The sequence below is a fragment of the Adiantum capillus-veneris genome, chromosome 5 (assembly GCF_014529385.1).
Source record: "Adiantum capillus-veneris isolate H3 chromosome 5, ASM1452938v2, whole genome shotgun sequence".
In the NCBI taxonomy this organism is placed as follows: domain Eukaryota; kingdom Viridiplantae; phylum Streptophyta; class Polypodiopsida; order Polypodiales; family Pteridaceae; genus Adiantum; species Adiantum capillus-veneris.
In genome coordinates, this window is record NC_140935.1 from 92870548 (window position 1) to 92888213 (window position 17666).

Here is a 17666-nt window from a genome sequence, read left to right on the forward strand (position 1 = left end):
TTCTATCATTGATAGATGATAGAATGTAGACACAAATGCCACTATTTGTGAGATTCTTGTTCAAACCTTTTTATCTAACTAAAGATGGATCTCTTTGTCAAAAAGAATTTAATATCTGAAAATTGGAGGACAAGGGCATCTAGGAAATTTTAATTAAAATTCAAGCCTATTTTCGAAATTTTATCAAAATATAATTTTAAAGGGCAAATATTATTCCCAACAAAGAATTATATAAAATGACACACACACGTACAAAGACATAAGTTTACGTCGAATGAACTTTATATATATGGTAGTCAGTCAGCAGGAGCTGGAAGAGGCCGAGAACCGAGCATACTCGAGGAGAAAACTAGCCCTGCAAGAGCCTGGTGCACCGTGGAAATACCCCTTATAAGGTGAAGAAGACCAACACGGAGGAGCACTCTGAGCCCACAACCCCAGTCCTTTGAGGCGAGTCTGCTTTATTTGTTTTGTTATCATATGGTCGGTAAATCCTGGCTATGAAGATTGTCTTGGGAAGGGTAAGTGAAACACACAACATGCCCACCATGGAAACATACAGTCACATACATTACGCAGGCCCTAGGAGGACATCCACATACAATTGCATATATATCCCACACATCCATACATAAGATTTCTACATTGATAGAGGACCAAATCTGCAAAATGGCGCTAGGTTGAACCATATAAGCTTCAGAAACGAGAAAGTTAAACATCTGGATAATCTTTGTTCGGTGTACAATTGAATGAACTAGCCAAAGTTTATCATCCGCTCCGTATAGAAGCAAGCAAGCCACCAGTTGTAGATAGGTGTTCCTTGCATGCCACAAATACCGCGCTAAACACATGAAGCTCTTCACATACATATGCACAAGTAGACCTCTAATTGACTGAAAGTGAGTTGTACTAGCCAAGCAATCAAATATGTGGGACTATATTCAAAAATTAGAACCTTGTGTTGTAAAGCTCCTTTCTTTAATACAATTTCCTCGCATGTTTATGGACACAATAGAAATGAAATATGGGAGATATAAACGGATGGAAGGAACCAAGAATGAAATAACTGGGAGTTGTAACTCGACACTAGGACCCTATTATATAAAAGCTTCTTTCTTGGTACAATTCTTTTATGCATTTGTGGAGGAAGAGAAATGAAATATATGAGATATCAACAAATTGATACAAGCATAAAACAAAGAAGAGAAGAGAAGTTGCATGTGCATATAAAGTCCAAAGGTTACTTTTGTTTGAGGAAGGTGACAATGACCTTACGAAAAGGTACTCTTTAGTGGGAATGAGGGTTAGGGTTTGTGTGTCGGGTGTACATTGTGTTCACTTGCCTCTCTCTCTAGAAAGGTGGTCAATTTTTAACTCTTGATCAAGGTCAAAAACCTCTCATGCTGCGCACTGATAGAACCTGCAAATTTCCTCTCTCTAAAGTTGAATTTCAGATTTTTTTCTCTAATCCTGAATTTGGGATGTTCTCTTTGAACTTGAATTTCAGATTTTCTTGATCGTGGCAGATTTGCTCTCTCTAGAATTCTCTCTCTCTTTGTCTCTTAACAAGTAACAGAAGAAGTCCTACCGACTTATGGGACCCCGTTCGATGGGGCCCTAAGTGACAAAGGATTAAAATAAAGCAGGATCTGCACTCACACGCAAAAACTAATGACGTGGCAGATTTTCAAAAATTATGCTGGCATGATGACGTGGCAAGCTGTACGGATTTCCACGTTTTGCGTTGGTTGATGACGTGGCAGACTGTACGGATTTCCGTGATTTACGCTGGCAGCTTTTTGGCTTTGCTTTTGGACCAGATGCTTTTGAGTTTGAAGGCTTCTTACTGTAAACTGCATTTGGGGCCTAGGGCCTTTAAATATGAGGTTAGGGCTCATTCTCTGGCATGCTTCCTGGAGAAGGTGCAGAGTGTGGAGTACCGGCTTGTAATTTGATGATGCAATATAAAGAAATACCGAAAGGGGCGCCAACGTTTGCGGCTTGTAATTTGATGATGCAATATAAAGAAATACCGAAAGGGGCGCCAAGGTTTGGGGCCAATACTCTCTGGGGTGGAATTTTTCTACTCCGTGTCGCGTGTCATCTCTCTCTTTCAGTTCAGTTGTTATTAAAGTGCTAAATGTCTGTTCAGTCTGCTCTTTTCTATTGGCACGTAATGCCCGGCTTGTGACAGTGGTATCAGAGCATCAGGCGTGTGCTTTTCTGAAAGCATATCAGTTCTATAAAAGAGCATAGCTTTTGGAATTTTATGAGGTATCTTCGCCCTCCAACCCAGACTTATTAGCCACTCCCACCCTTCATCGCGCATCGGGCGCGCTCCCGTCTTCAACGCTCATGTCTTATAGGGCATAAGCCAATTAAGATCACTTGCAAGAGAAGGATCCAGATTTGTTCAGAAGCAGTGCCATGCAGATGTTGATGTCTACAGCTACCAAGCAGCATACTCCAAGTACTTGGCAAGCTTTCAAGATTTTTTTTTTTTTGCATTAAGTTATATGGTTTCTTACATCTTCCTTTGGTGTGCAACTTCTGGCAGAGTCGGGAATCCTGAAATGCTTGCCATGGAAACCCTAGCAGATTATAACTTAAAATTTCTCGACATCTCTCAGTAGATGTCTCTTCACGAGCAGATGACCTTGGAGGTCCAGTGCGATTGCTATCTTGGGATTACGATCGCCGTCAAAGGAACATTGTTTGTCCAAGAGCTGATGGACCATGTTGTGCTCGGCTACGACCTTACGGAATGAACCTAACTGTCCGGGGACGTGGCAACTGTTAACTATGTCACGAGGACGTGGCAACTGCTAACTTTAGTCGTTGGTTTCTTTCCAAGGGGTTTTGTTTTGTTTTTGAGACCCTCTTCTTGAAGTAGCAAACGGTCGGACATTGCATGGCCAATGTGAACGGTAGTTTCACACGCAGATGGGTAGTGGTCGGCACTGGAATTCGTATGGTAAGAGGATGTCTATGCTCAGAGCAAGATCATATAGGTCCCCCCCGTCGCACTTAGTAAGTTGGTGGATACCAGGAAGTGAACTCAATTAAGACGTAAACTCAAGGTGGGACTACCAACAAAAAGTATCTGACAGTTGGGCCACATTGCACTTTTGGATGCGGTCCCAATGAGGATAGATGGTCAGAAGACCAGTGGGAGCCCAGCGGAAGCATCTCCTAAAATTTAGGGAATTGCTATTTTGGGCCGTGAAATGTGTTTGCGTCATTACCTCCGGTATGACTAGGGGAACATTTTACAACTCTGCCGCGAAATCAACTGGGCAACCGGTCAGGATATTTTTAAGCGGCGAACCCGAAACGGGCAAATGCTTATAAATGCACCAAGTGTCGATTTTTCATGAACTTTCCCCTTGCAGAAAAATGGGCGCTGATTTTTAAGCTGGGAGAGGCCTCATTTCAGTTCTTGTCACAGGTTAAGAGCTATGGAGTGCTTCCTTTCCCTCTCATGCACAGTGTGGTGCTAGGAGTGATGCCCTGCACACTACACACTGCTCTCTCTCTCCCCTACGTGCAGTTATGTGATGCCCCACAAGAGGGCTCCTCATTTGACTGATGTACAGCTGTGTGGGTTCATGCTTTTGTGCTGAGGCAAGAGCCTCCTTGAGCAGGAACAGGAGTAGCTAGCTGCTACTCCAAAGCAGGCACTGGTGAGGGTCATAACCTCACCATACAGGTGCAAAACCAGCGTTGTGTATGCACTGTAATTTTACTGTTTTTCAGTCATACGGACGCCAGAACCTTTGGGAATTGTGCCCCACTGGCAGAGGACAGTTGGGGGACTGTTTGGGGCTGAAAACAGGGCAAAAACCAGTAAATACAGCTAGCTGAATTTACTGTTTTTGGGCAGGAATCAGAGGGTATACGCCAATAGAAGCGAGTTCCAGCAGGGGAATTGGTTTTGCGCAAGTTTAGGGGCTGTTATGTTGCGGAAATTTGGCCAAAATAGGCGGTATCGAGTGGGATACAGTCAAAGGATTCCCAGGACTCTTCTTTGTACTTTACCCTCCTAAAGAATAAAGAAATACCGAAAGGGGCGCCAATTTTGGGGCCTACAGGTTGTTGGCGTCTGCTCGGAGTATTCTAGCTTCCGAGCCGTGTGTGTGATAAAGTGTTAATTCCCGTTACAGGTGTAACAGACTTGGACACTCCAAGTCAAGAATCAACCGCGACAGCACCAAACAACCACTTCAAAACAATTCACAGATCACAATAGATTTGCACTGGCCCGGCGGAGTTCCGTGCTTAGAGATATTGGCCCCAAAGACTGGCGCCCCTTTTGGTATTTCTTTTTATATTAATCAATCATCAAAGTACAAGAGAGCGGTTAGGGTTTCACTCTCAGACTCTGCGTCCAGATGCTCTGAGAAGTGAGGCCCTCACCACTAATTTAAAGGTTACAAGGGATGCCCAAAAGCAGAGCCCCAAAAGCTTTTAAAATCAAAAGCATCAGTTCTCTCTCTCTCTTAGAGAGTCTTTTCTCTTTTTTTTATAAAAAAAAAGCAAAAGCAAAATTCGCGTCGCTCATCATTTTCCAAAATTTTTTATTTTTTTTAAAATTTTTTTAATTATCCGCCTCCGCGATTTCCGGAATTTAGGGTTTTTGGCAAAAATTAGGGTTTGCAGGAATTTTAGGGTTTCTGGTAGAAATTAGGGTTTCTGTTGTCCGCCACGTCATCACTTTGTGACATACCCCCCTCTTGAAAGCATTGTAATCGACCGCGATTACGCCTGCAAAACCGACAAAAGCCATAAACCATCTTAGTAGACACTGACTGTTAGTACCTACGTACTAGGAACGCACATCTAGCACATGTACAAAATCGACAGTCACATCACACGACATCACAGGACATCACCAGACATCACATGACATTCAACATTTATTCGGATCTTAGACTATGATTTATCGGCAATGTAGCTAGCAATCACATCTAGGTCCAATCAGGACCTCATCGATGTCCGATTGACTAACCCCTATTGCAACCATGTCTATTCGAGATCAATCAGACCAAAATGCTGCAGTCATTTCGGCTATCAGTTCCTGCACTCACAAGAAGTCAAGAACAAATCAGTATCATAATCAGGAATTCCATTTCATAAAGTCATCCAGCAGAATACTGTCAGCTCTCAGTATCCCTGAAGCTCAAAGAGACATCAGTGACTTTAGTATCAAAATCAAGGCATCTGTTGACAAAGGAGTGGAGTGACTCCCCTCTTGTGCATCCCACTGCACCAGATCTCCGGCCAAGCTGAATTCTGGGTTCCGTTTGGAGTAGACTATGCTAAACCAAAACATCGAGGTAAAGTTTCACAATCCGAGGAGTATCTGCTAGGTCCTCCTCCTCCATTCACTTCGCATCAAATGCAGGAAAGTTCTTGAACTTAACCAAGAACCGCCTTCGGACTTTACCTTTCTTCGTATCATTATGTGCCAAAATCTGTTCAGGAACAAGGATCTCCTCGTTTTCTTCCACTTTGGGTTGCTCATCAGGCTCCCCATCATCAGGCACATCATCCTTAACAGGTTTCAAGAGACTCACATGCAATGCATTGTGAATCCTCCAAGTATCTGGCAGTTTCAATCGGAAGGAGACATCATTTATCTTGTTAGTAATCTGGAAAGGTCCGTAGTATCACATACTAAGCTTTGGAAAAAGCCTCTCCTTTCCCTTCTTCTTTCTTAGGCGTGCCTTCTCAAAAGTAAGAGCACCCAATCATCCTCCTTCAGTTTCAAGTCGCGACAATGGCGATCCGCTGCCTTTTTCTGTCGTTCTTGAGACTTCTGTAAAGTCTCGCGAACCTTGGCAAAAGTCGTATCCAAATCTCGCGAATATTCATCCGCTTCAAATTTCTAATCTTTCGTGCTCAGGAAGGATGGAACCTTCGTAGCAGTTTCAACAATCTCTCATGGCGTCTTCCCCGTCGAAGAGTGTATCGTGTTATTGTAGGCAAATTCCACCAAAGGTAAGTTCTTTTCCCATTGAGTCTTCTGATGCGAGATACAAGACTTCAATAAATCTAAAACCACTGAATTGGCAATCTCGGATTGCCCATCAGTCTGCGGGTGGAACGATGACGAGAACTGCAACCGCGTGCCAATGTTCTCCCAAATTGCCTTCCAAAACAAACTCGTAAATTTGGGGTCTCTGTCGGAGACAATTGTGCCATGTAATCGGAAAATCATCGTGATCATTCTGTATTTTCGGGAGATAAAAAAAAATGAAATCCATTTCAATATTTTCCGAGGGGCGGGTGGTTATGGGTAAAGGCTGTAACAATCCCTGTGCTTTATGCCTATTAAACTTGACCTTCTGGCATACCAAGCAACTGCGCACAAACTCTTCCACATCTTTCTTGAGTCTCGGCCAAAAGAAATATCTCTCTACCCCTTTCATGGTGGTAGCAATGCCGCGGTGACCCGTAAAAGGTGGACAATGGCATTCAGTCATAACCTTTTCCCTCAACGGCTGTGTAACGCACAACATAGTCTTTTTTATCAAGTAGCCTTCCCAAAGGGAGTATCCAGCTACTATCTCCCCATCCCGTATCCGTGTGAAAATATCTGCAAAATCTGTATCTGTGGCATACTGATCGACCATATCCTCGAAGCTCCTATGATGTATCGCGGAAATAGCCAGAACCAACGGTTTCCGAGACAAAGCATCTGCCACCACATTCTTCTGTCCCTGCACATGGACAATCTGGAAGTGGAACTGTGACAAGATGTTCACCCACCGCATCTGCTTTTCCGAAAGCTGCTTCTGTGACAAGAAGTAGCGCAAACTCTGATGGTCTGTAAAGACAGTAAAATCCGCTCCGAGTAGGTAATGCCGCCACTGAGTAAGAGCGTGGATAACCGCCAAAAGCTCTTTCCCATAGATCTGTGCTGTCATCTCCGGCCTAGAGAACAAACGACTCTCGTAAGCTATGACATGGCCTTCTTGCATCAAGACCGCACCCAGACTACGACCACAAGCATCACAAAATACTTCAAATGACTTCTGCAAGTCCGGCAAAGTCAAAATAGGTCCCGTAGTCAATTTCTCTTTCAACGTCTGAAAGGCAGTCACCTCTGTGGGTCCCCACGAAAAAGGTACTCCTTTCTGTGTCAAGGTATGCAAAGGGGAAGCAACCTCTGCAAACTTTCGTATGAACCGCCTGTAGTACGAACACAGTCCCAAGAAGCTTCTAACTTCATGGACATTTCTCAAATCGGGCCAATCACGGATAGTCTCTATCTTGGCCGGGTTCATTTGCACTCCTGCTATTGACACAATGTGTCCCAAAAAATGTATCTCTGGTAGGAAAAATTCACTTTTCTTAGCATTAATCACTAATGTGTGATCTCGTAATGCCTGAAAGACTTGAAGCAGATGATCTCTGTGTTCTGCCTCATTCTTCGAGAAAACAATGATGTCGTCAAAGAAAGTGCCAACAAATAGCCTGTAGTCTCGAAAAATCCTGTCCATCATCCGGTTAAATGTCGCAGGAGCATTGGTTAAGCCAAAAGGCATAACCAAAAACTCAAATAAACCAAAAGTCGTCCGAAAAGCTGTCTTGTAGACATCTCCTGGCGCTATCTTGATCTGATGATATCCACTCTTCAAGTCAATCCTGCTAAAGCACGAGGATCCCTGTAACCTGTCGAGTATATCATCGATCCTAGGAATCGGAAATCTGTTCTTGATGGTGATTTCGGCGAGAGTGCTATAATCGATGCACATTCTCCAAGATCCGTCTTTCTTCAAAACCAACAACACTGGAGAGCAATACGGTGAAGTACTAGGCTGGACAAGACCCTTTTCCAAGAGGTCTTTCACTGAGTTCATAATCTTTTCATTCTGTGCTCGGCTCACACGGTAGGGTGGCCGGTTCGGTGGTGTACTACCAGGTATTAGATCAATGGTATGATCTTCAGGACGAGCAGGTGGTAACTCTCCTGGCAGGCCTTCTGAGAAGCAATCGGCGTGAGAGTGTAGAAAATCTTGGCGTTCTTTATCAAGTTTAGTCATATTTGTCCTATCATCATCACTCAACTCTTTCATAAAGATCGAGTAAACAAACAGACTGGATTTCATTAATTTTGAAATGGCCGAAGCCGATATAATAGGGACAGACTCGCCCTTCAGTTTAATATCAAGTACAATTGTTCTGCCCTTTTCTGTAGTCAAAGTTGCTTTTCTCGCCCGATAATCGACCACGGCGTTGTTCTTGTGGTACCAGGGAATCCCTAAGAGAACATCACAACCCTCCAAAGGCATTATGAAGAAGTCCTCATGCCCCAAATACCCCTGATAATGCAACCGAAGTTTGCCAATGACAGGTGTAATGGCTACGTCCCTGTCGGGTGCCGCTAGAACTGCCTCTGCAAGTGGTCCCATCCGATCGGGAGTAATCTCGAGCCGCGCCGCCAATTCCGGTGAAATGAAGTTGGCCTTGGCTCCTCCATCAAAGAAAATCAGGGCCTCTTGATCTTTCACTTTGCCCAAAGCTCGGCAAAGTTCTGTACTCTCATCCATGGTGTCGGGATCAGTACCCACACAATCTGGAACCAGTCCTGTTTTCATCTTGCCTTTTCGTACAGGGTCTTCAGCTGCCCTCGAACTCTCAGGCCTTTCGTCGTCCTTGTCATTTTGTTCTTTCTGTGCCTTTTTAGGGCACTTCGCGGAGATATGTCTAGTTTCCCCGCATCCAAAGCACTTCCCCTCCCTGATGTAGCGAGTCCGCTCCTGAGGAGTAATTCTGGGTCGTGCATCCTTTTTCTCTGGGTTGCTCTTTCTTTTTCTACTTTCATTCCCAGAAGTCTGTCCGGTTCGTTGTGTCGTGACCTCATCTGTGGGGTAGGTCAGACTGCCAGAGTGAATTGCAAAGCCTCGCTTCGCATGACTCATGAACTCCTGAATAGAAGCTGACTTCTGTTCCAAGCAGTGGTCTCGGATCTCTGTAGGTAGACCCAATGTAAACCGCTCAATCTGTTCTCTGAACGAGATCTTCTTGAATGAAGAGGCAGGTAGAAAAGAGTTCCAAAATCTTTCACAGTAAGAATTCACTGTATCGCTCTTGGTCATCCGGAGATGGTTCCAAGCAGCTCGTATATCTCGCTCAAACTCTTGAGTCAACCAAGAAGAAATAAAAAGCCTCTTGAATTTCAGCCATGTAATTGGCACAGTCTTGCTTAATAGAAGCGTGGACCACCAAATGTGAGCATTCCCCTTAAAATAAGAGGCAGCTCTCCGAATCTTGGAGTGCTCTGAATAGCGTCCTCCCGCGAAAGCGATGTCAAACTGCTGTATAAAAGACAAAGCCTTTGAAGCATCGGAGTATCCCGAAAAAGTATCAAACTTAAGTGCTTGGCCACCTTCCTTAAACTCTCGGACTTTCTTGCTTTTATCTTCGAGAAAGTCATACTGGTTGGCTTTGTAAAAATTCCTCTTGTTTGCATAAAAGTTTCCGTTGTCAGAGTCTGAACTGTCCGTAGACGAGTCCTCTGTAGAAGTGTCACTCACTGGGCGAGACGTAGATTTCCTTGCCTTTTTCTTGCCCTTTCCGAAGCGTTGTTTCTTGCTTCGCTTTTTGCTTTTCCTGTCTTCTTCGCTTGAGTCTGAAGAGCTAGAAGAACTGTCAGAAGAAGAAGAAGAACTGGGTAGGCTTTCAAACTTGACGCGCTTCTTCAATTTCTTTGCCTTGTCAAAAAGCTGAGCAATCCATGCATCAACCACGTTCTCCAGTTCCTTCTCCGTATATTTCTTGGAGGCAGAAGGTTTCTTGAGAGCGGGTTTCGGGAGTGGTGTTGTGGTTCTCTGCCACTCCATCTGTACCTCTTCCAAAGAGGTCTGGTTCATATATTTTGCCATCTTCGGGTCCTTGAGCATCATCTTTGTTGCATCGCCGATCAACTGGCGACGCTCTATCTCTTGCCGCTCCGCCTAAGTAGGCCAAGGCGGGCCATACTCTTTGCTTGAATCTTCGTTGTGATCCCAGCCCGCATCTCCAGATGCAGAGGGAGTCGACTGATCATTGCCTGAAGCCATAGGTGCCGCGGAAAAAAATTTCGGGGATCGGATTTCTCGTAAAAGAGAAATTGGCCGTGCTTTGATACCACTGTAACAGACTTGGACACTCCAAGTCAAGAATCAACCGCGACAGCACCAAATAACCACTTCAAAACAATTCACAGATCACAATAGATTTGCACTGGCCCGGCGGAGTTCCGTGCTTAGAGATATTGGCCCCAAAGACTGGCTCCCCTTTCGGTATTTCTTTTTATATTAATCAATCATCAAAGTACAAGAGAGCGGTTAGGGTTTCACTCTCAGACTCTGCGTCCAGATGCTCTGAGAAGTGAGGCCCTCACCACTAATTTAAAGGTTACAAGGGATGCCCAAAAGCAGAGCCCCAAAAGCTTTTAAAATCAAAAGCATCAGTTCTCTCTCTCTCTTAGAGAGTCTTTTCTCTTTTTTTTATAAAAAAAAAGCAAAAGCAAAATTCGCGTCGCTCATCATTTTCCATTTTTTTTTTTTTTAATAATCCGCCTCCGCGATTTCCGGAATTTAGGGTTTTTGGCAAAATTTAGGGCTTGCAGGAATTTTAGGGTTTCTGGCAGAAATTAGGGTTTTTGCTGTCCGCCACATCATCACTTTGTGACAGCAGGTCTCCTTTGCAAAGTGCTCTGTGTGTGTGTCTAAAGTAAAGAATTTCGGGTGAAAGCTAACGCCTATCGCCCTACGGGCCGGTTTCATGGTTCCATTGCTGGGACATCAATCACTTTTTCCTTGAAGAGTGAGCCTGGATTGTTTTGGGTAAAGACACAGAGTGCAGGAACGGGGGGATTACACTATGGCCGACAAGGGGAAGGGAATTATGGAAGAGGGTTCCTCTTCATAGGACAGGCAGGAGATTCCTATGGTTTTTGAGATTGGCGAGAGCTCACGACCACGTCAGTCTGTACCTCCTGTCAACGAGAATGTCCCTCCAGTAGTACAGGGCTTTATGACTGGGCAACTTGAGGATGATGCGTTCAAGACTCACTTAGTTGCCGCGGTGAATGTCTTTTCGTAGCTGGTGCAGAATCGCAGGTTTATGGAATTCTTGCAAGCGCCACCAGTGCAACAACAAAATAGGCAACCTACGCCGCGTACGGAGCTTGTTGATGCTCAAGCCCAGGTACTTCATGTGGCGCAGGAGGAAAGGGAACACTCGCATGTTGCGGAATCGGGGCCTCCAAAGCAGGTTCCTCCCGTGCTTGAACAGGTGGCTAGAACACCTATTCCACAGGTTATGCCAGTTCAGCCCGCCACCTTTCAGAGCCAGCATGCTGTCTTGAATGGACAGGGAGCTGGATACCAGGCTATGCACTCAGTTTTTCCACCACCCACGATACATCTTGGGTATTTCGTGGGTGGATCAGTGTTCCAAAGTATGGCTGGTTATGCGCCTGGAAGTCAGCCGTACATGCCAGGAACAGTGTTCAGGGGTATGCAAGGCATCATACCAAACCCCATGTATGGTAGTATCGGCATGCAACAAGGTTTCCACTGCAAACAGGGCCAGTTTGGGGTGCGAGAGGATCATTTTGGCATGGCTGGTTTTTCTGGACAGCAGCCATATATGACACCTCTGATGCAAAATGTGAATGGCCAACACGTGCCGATCATGCCTACTACAGTGCCCATGTTGCAGACCATTCCGTATGACAACTTGGGGGCACTAGAGAAGCCGAAGGCTTACAAAGAAGGTGGTGCAACGGTAAAGTTCAGTACCTTCAGTGGTTTCGAGGATAAGACAAAGGCCCTCACTTTCCTCCAGGAGTTTGATACAGCTTATGCGGGAGGGAATTTTACAGAGGCCTCGAAGGTCAAGAAAGCTGCCACTTTCTTAAAGGACAATGCGCTGACATGGTGGACGACATTGTTAATGCAAGGACAGGCACCCGCCACTTGGGTTTACTTCAAGCAAATGTTTGGCTGTCAAATGAATTTGAAGCCGACGTCATGACAGATTGGCACCGGCTTACTTCAGCTTCGTGCAAGAGCTTGCTGGAGTACAATAGGAGGTTTTGTAAAGCGTTACTCTCAGTGACCTACAGATTTGTGCCAGTGACAGAGCAGATAGAGAAGTATTGTTGTGGGCTGCCTAAAGGGCTTCGCGATTACTGTACAAAGAACAGAGTGGCTACCCTTACTCAGCTTATTGAAGTTGCGAACACTGGTCTTGCCTTGTTGAAAGGAGAGGACAGTGGATTTCCGAGCAGCGACAAAGAGGGCGGCAAAAGAAAAACTCAACGAAGAAGCCCTTTGTGAAAACGGCTCCTGATGCGTCACAGGGGTTAGAAAAGGCCACCAAAGACAAGGATTCAGCTGGGACTTCTGGAGCACAGGCAAAGAAACAGAAAAGGAAGCCTTTTGTGCGCAAGTCGCTCGAGGAAAAGAAGGTCCTTATGGTTGAGAACAAATGCTTTATATGCGACCAGCCTGGTCACTTTTCTATCAATTGTCCACAAAGGAAAAGGCCAGCAGACTCAGAGGATAAAGAAGACCAGAAAGGCAAGAAGCCAAAACCCACGGCAGGTTTAGTGCCAGACATGGTGGGTGACAGGCCCAACACAGATGCCAATGAGTTATGCAAGGCATGGGGTAAAGTTAGGGATCAGACGGCACTCATCTTCTTTGATCCAGGTGCCAAAGCCAACTTTATCTCACCAGAGTTAGCTATGAAGCTGGGCATCAGAGCTGAAGAGATGGGGTACACAACAGAGGCAGGGTTGGCATGTCTTGGCCACTCAGAGTGTGTTACTCCCATCATTGGAAAACTGCGTTTGCATATTTAGTCGTATGTGGACACTGAAGAGTTTTTCATCATGCCGCTGGAAGGTTGTGACGCCTTGTTGGGGATCCCGTGGATGTTCCGAGTGCATGGAGTCTTGGATGCCTACAACAAAAAGATCACTGTAGAGCATAGGGGCAAAAATCACATCTTGGATGTAAAGCTTAAAGGAGAGTCAGTCCCTATTGTATCTGCTTCTGCTATCACTCTGTAATAAAGAATCATCTTTCTGTGTACTTGATTTTTGCACGTGATGTCTCAGATAGTGATTAGTCAAATTTATCTGTGCTAGATAAAGAAAGGTCAGCATTTTTGCAAAAGTTTAGTGATTGTTTTTCTGATTCCTTACTGTCGCAATTGCCGCCAGAGAGACCTGAGGACCATCAGATAGATTTGGTGGCAGGGTGTAGCCCACCAAATAGACCTTCCTACAGGGTTAGTGCGGCGCAGCAGAAAGAGATTATGGGCCAGGTTGAGGAGTTATTAGAGAAGGGGCTGATTCAGCCTAGTTCTTCACCCTTTTGCTCCCCAGTGCTCCTAGTGCAGAAGAAGTATGGGTCATGGCGCATGTGTATTGATTACCGTGCGTTGAATAAGAATACCATCAAGAATAGGTTCCCTATTCCTAGAATTGATGATATTCTCAATCGTTTAGAGGGTGCTGCAATTTTCAGCAGGATAGACCTTATGAGTGGGTACCATCAGATTCGTATGTCACGGAGACGTGGCAACTGTTAACTATGTCACGAGGACGTGGCAACTGCTAACTTTAGTTGTTGGTTTCTTTCCAAGGGGTTTTGTTTTGTTTTTGAGACCCTCTTCTTGAAGTAGCAAACTAACTGTCACGGGGACGTGGCAACTGTTAACTATGTCACGAGGACGTGGCAACTGCTAACTTTAGTTGTTGGTTTCTTTCCAAGGGGTTTTGTTTTGTTTTTGAGACCCTCTTCTTGAAGTAGAAAACGGTCGGACATTGCATGGCCAATGTGAACGGTAGTTTCACCCGCAGATGGGTAGTGGTCGGCACTGGAATTCGTATGGTAAGAGGATGTCTAGGCTCAGAGCAAGATCATATAGGTCCCCCCCGTCGCACTTAGCAAGTTGGTGGATACCAGGAAGTGAACTCAATTAAGGCGTAAGTCAAGGTGGAACTACCAACAAAAAGTATCTGACAGTTGGGCCACATTGCACTTTTGGATGCGGTCCCAATGAGGATAGATGGTCAGAAGACCAGTGGGAGCCCAACGGAAGCATCTCCTAAAATTTAGGGAATTGCTATTTTGGGCCGTGAAATGTGTTTGCGTCATTACCTCCGGTATGACTAGGGGAACATTTTACAACTCTGCCGCGAAGTCAACTAGGCAACCGGTCAGGATATTTTTAAGCGGCGAACCCGAAACGGGCAAATGCTTGTAAATGCGCCAAGTGTCGATTTTTCATGAACTTTCCCCTTGCAGAAAAATGGGCGCTGATTTTTAAGCTGGGAGAGGCCTCATTTCAGTTTTTGTCACAGGTTAAGAGCTATGGAGTGCTTCCTTTCCCTCTCATGTACAGTGTGGTGCTAGAAGTGATGCCCTGCACACTACACACTGCTCTCTCTCCCCTACGTACAGTTATGTGATGCCCCACAAGAGGGCTCCTCATTTGACTGATGTACAGCTGTGTGGGTTCATGCTTTTGTGCTGAGGCAAGAGCCTCCTTGAGCAGGAACAGGTGTAGCTAGCTGCTACTCCAAAGCAGGCATTGGTGAGGGTCATAACCTCACCATACAGGTGCAAAACCAGTGCTGTGTATGCACTGTAATTTTACTGTTTTACAGCCATACGGACGCCAGAACCTTTGGGAATTGTGCCCCACTGGCAGAGGACAGTTAGGGGACTGTTTGGGGCTGAAAACAGGGCAAAAACCAGTAAATACAGCCAGCTGAATTTACTGTTTTTGGGCAGGAATCAAAGGGTATACGCCAGTAGAAGCGAGTTCCAGCAGGGGAATTGGTTTCGCGTAAGTTTAGGGACTGTTATGTTGTTGAAATTTGGCCAAAACAGGCGTTATGTAGTGGGATACAGTCAAAGGATTCCCAGGACTCTTCTTTGTACTTTACCCTCCTAAAGAATAAAGAAATACCGAAAGGGGCGCCAATTTTGGGGCCTACAGGTTGTCGGCGTTTGCTCGGAGCATTCTAGCTTCCGAGCCGTGTGTGTGATTAAGTGTTAATTCCCGTTACAGGTCTCCTTTGCAAAGTGCTCTGTGTGTGTGTGTCTAAAGTAAAGAATTTTGGGTGAAAGCCAACGCCTACTGCCCTACGGGCCGGTTTCACTAACCCTAATTTTTGGTGCAGGTTCCAGGATGGAAAGTTAGTCGACTTTTGGAGCTTGATTGATGTTGAGATTGCTTTTTAAGTTTGAAATCTGTTTGAGAACTTGTTTGGTGATCTTGTTTGGAATTTGTTTGAAATGGATGGTATCTGTTTTGAACCTGTCTTGGTGTCGATTTGAATTGTTTGACTCTGGTTTTTAATATTGGTTTCAATGATTGGTGATTTTACTCCGGGGTGGAGTAGTGAGAAATTGTGTTTGAGAATGTTTGTTCATACTCATGGCCCGGACCCTTGTGGTTATTTACGGGGGGAGTATTGTTGTTGTGACTCCCGGCCCGGACCTAGATGGTTATGCGGGAGGAGTATTAAGAAGTCTGAATAGTGGTTACTCTCAGCACCTTCAAACAACGCAGGCTGCGGTCTGGGGGGCGTTTGGTTGTAAAAGGCCTCTATATCTCCCAACCCGGACCTTTTTAGGTTATGCGGGAGGAGTGATGAGGGAGTTGTTGAATATCTCCCGTCCCGGACCTTATTAGGTTATGCGGGAGGAGTGTTCATCGGCAACTTTATGTTTCTATGTCTTGTAACATGCATATGTGAGCATTTGTGTTGCATTGTGATGTGCCAACGACTGAATATTCCTGATTGGATGAGATTGCCTGGGTATGTAATTTTAGTGCATCAAGACACTCGTGGAAGATCAGTATGGTCTGGGTGTGATGGCTAATTTTACTACGCCGGAATATCAAGAGTTCCGATCTGGACGAAAGGAGAAGCTAACTTTTTGATCAAAAGAGCGGAAAGGAGAAGCTAACTCCTTGATCAAAATAGCCAAAAGGAGAAGCTAACTCCTTAATAAAGAGAGAAAACTGATTGTCTCTCGGAATGTTCCTCGGAAATTTTTGAGCTAACTTGAGTTGTTTTGCAGATATGCTGTAATCGAGGACGATTACTCTCTTTCAAGAAGGGGAGATGTAACAAACTGCTGACGTGTCGGCCTACTGAAGAACGGAGCTACCGGCCGAGGGGCCTAAACCCTAAGAAGAACAAGTAACAGAAGAAGAAGTCCTACCGACTTATGGGGACCTCGTTCGATGGGGACCCAAGTGACAAAGGATTAAAATAAAGCAGGACCTGCACACACACACACAAAAACTGATGACGTGGCAGATTTCTGAAAATTGCGCTGGCATGATGACGCGGCAAGTTGTACGGATTTTCGCGTTTTGCGCTGGCTAATGACGTGGCAGGCTGTACGGATTTTCATGATTTACGCTTGCAGCTTTTTGGCTTTGCTTTTGGACCAGATGCTTTTGAGTTTGAAGGCTTTTTAATGTAAACTGCTTTTGGGGCCTAGGGCCTTTAAATATGAGGTTAAGGCTCATTCTCTGGCATGCTTCCTGGAGAAGGTGCAGATTCTGGAGTACCGGCTTGTACTTTGATGATGCAATATAAAGAAATACCGAAAGGGGCGCCAAGGTTTGGGGCCAATACTCTTTGGGGTGGAATTTCGCCACTCCGTGTCGCGTGTCGCCTCTCTTTTTCAATTCAGTTGTTATTGAAGCGCTAAAAGTCTGTTTAGTCTGCTCTTTTCTTTGGCACGTGGTGCCTGTCTTGTGACATATATCCCCAGAGGCGAGATTATGCGAGGTTTGTTAGAGAGAGCCAAAGACAGAGGAGCATTATATCTGCCAATGCACAACATAATATGAGATCCGCGAGTGCTTTTATTGCTTATTCAGAGAGATCTTTGGCCCCTTATCCCGCATCATGGATTACTATGATCAAAGGTGCCTAGGTCTCTTCTTGTTGGAGATCTGTATACTCAGAGAGGCTACCCTTAGGAGTAGAGGACCTACAAATAGAGGATCCATACAAAGGAAGATCACTACTTTTTATAGTGGGACTACTCGGGATGGTCCACCACGGGTTACCCAGTCATTGGGGCATCCTTCTTGATGGAGCCATCCAACTTGGCTGCTCACGACGCCCGAAGATGTGAGGATTGCCACAAACCTGTGACGTGGCAGCCAGTACACATACACACACACACCCCTTGGCAGGAACAGTCCTGAAAAATGGGATGGGCAAAAAATGCTGACGTGGTGCTACCGTACGATCTCCTCGGAAATTGCGGCAACCTGTACGGACAGCCACGTGGCAGCAGTTGTACGGATTTCCCTACTCCAAAAGGGGCTTGCTTTTTCTACGCAAAAAGGGGCTGATTTTCCTACGCAAGGCTTGATGAAAATCCTACGCTAATGTGGCTTTTCTGGCTATGCAATTGGCAAGAGAAAGAGGAGAGAGAGAGCTTTGCTTTTATTTTTACAAGCAAAGCTTGTGAGAGGCTTTTGATTTTGAAGCTTTTGGGGCACTGCTTTTAGCATCCTTTGTAAATCTATATATTAGTAGTTTGGGCTCTCACTTCTCAGAGCATTTGGACGCAGAGTCTGAGAGTGAGTCCCGACTTCTCGCTTGTACTTTGAGTTGC

The 17666-nt window shown here is 45.2% G+C and overlaps 1 protein-coding gene across 2 annotated transcripts in view; it reads left to right on the forward strand.

Moving 5' to 3' along the window:
* Positions 1-297: 297 nt before the first annotated feature.
* Positions 298-17666, forward strand: part of LOC147457741 (RING-finger, DEAD-like helicase, PHD and SNF2 domain-containing protein) — a 103917-nt gene continuing 86548 nt past the window's right edge. For both annotated transcript variants that reach the window (XM_086512564.1, XM_086512565.1), the window contains exon 1: positions 298-450. The gene's annotated coding sequence lies outside the window, so the exon portion shown is untranslated. The remainder of the gene's footprint in view (positions 451-17666) is intronic.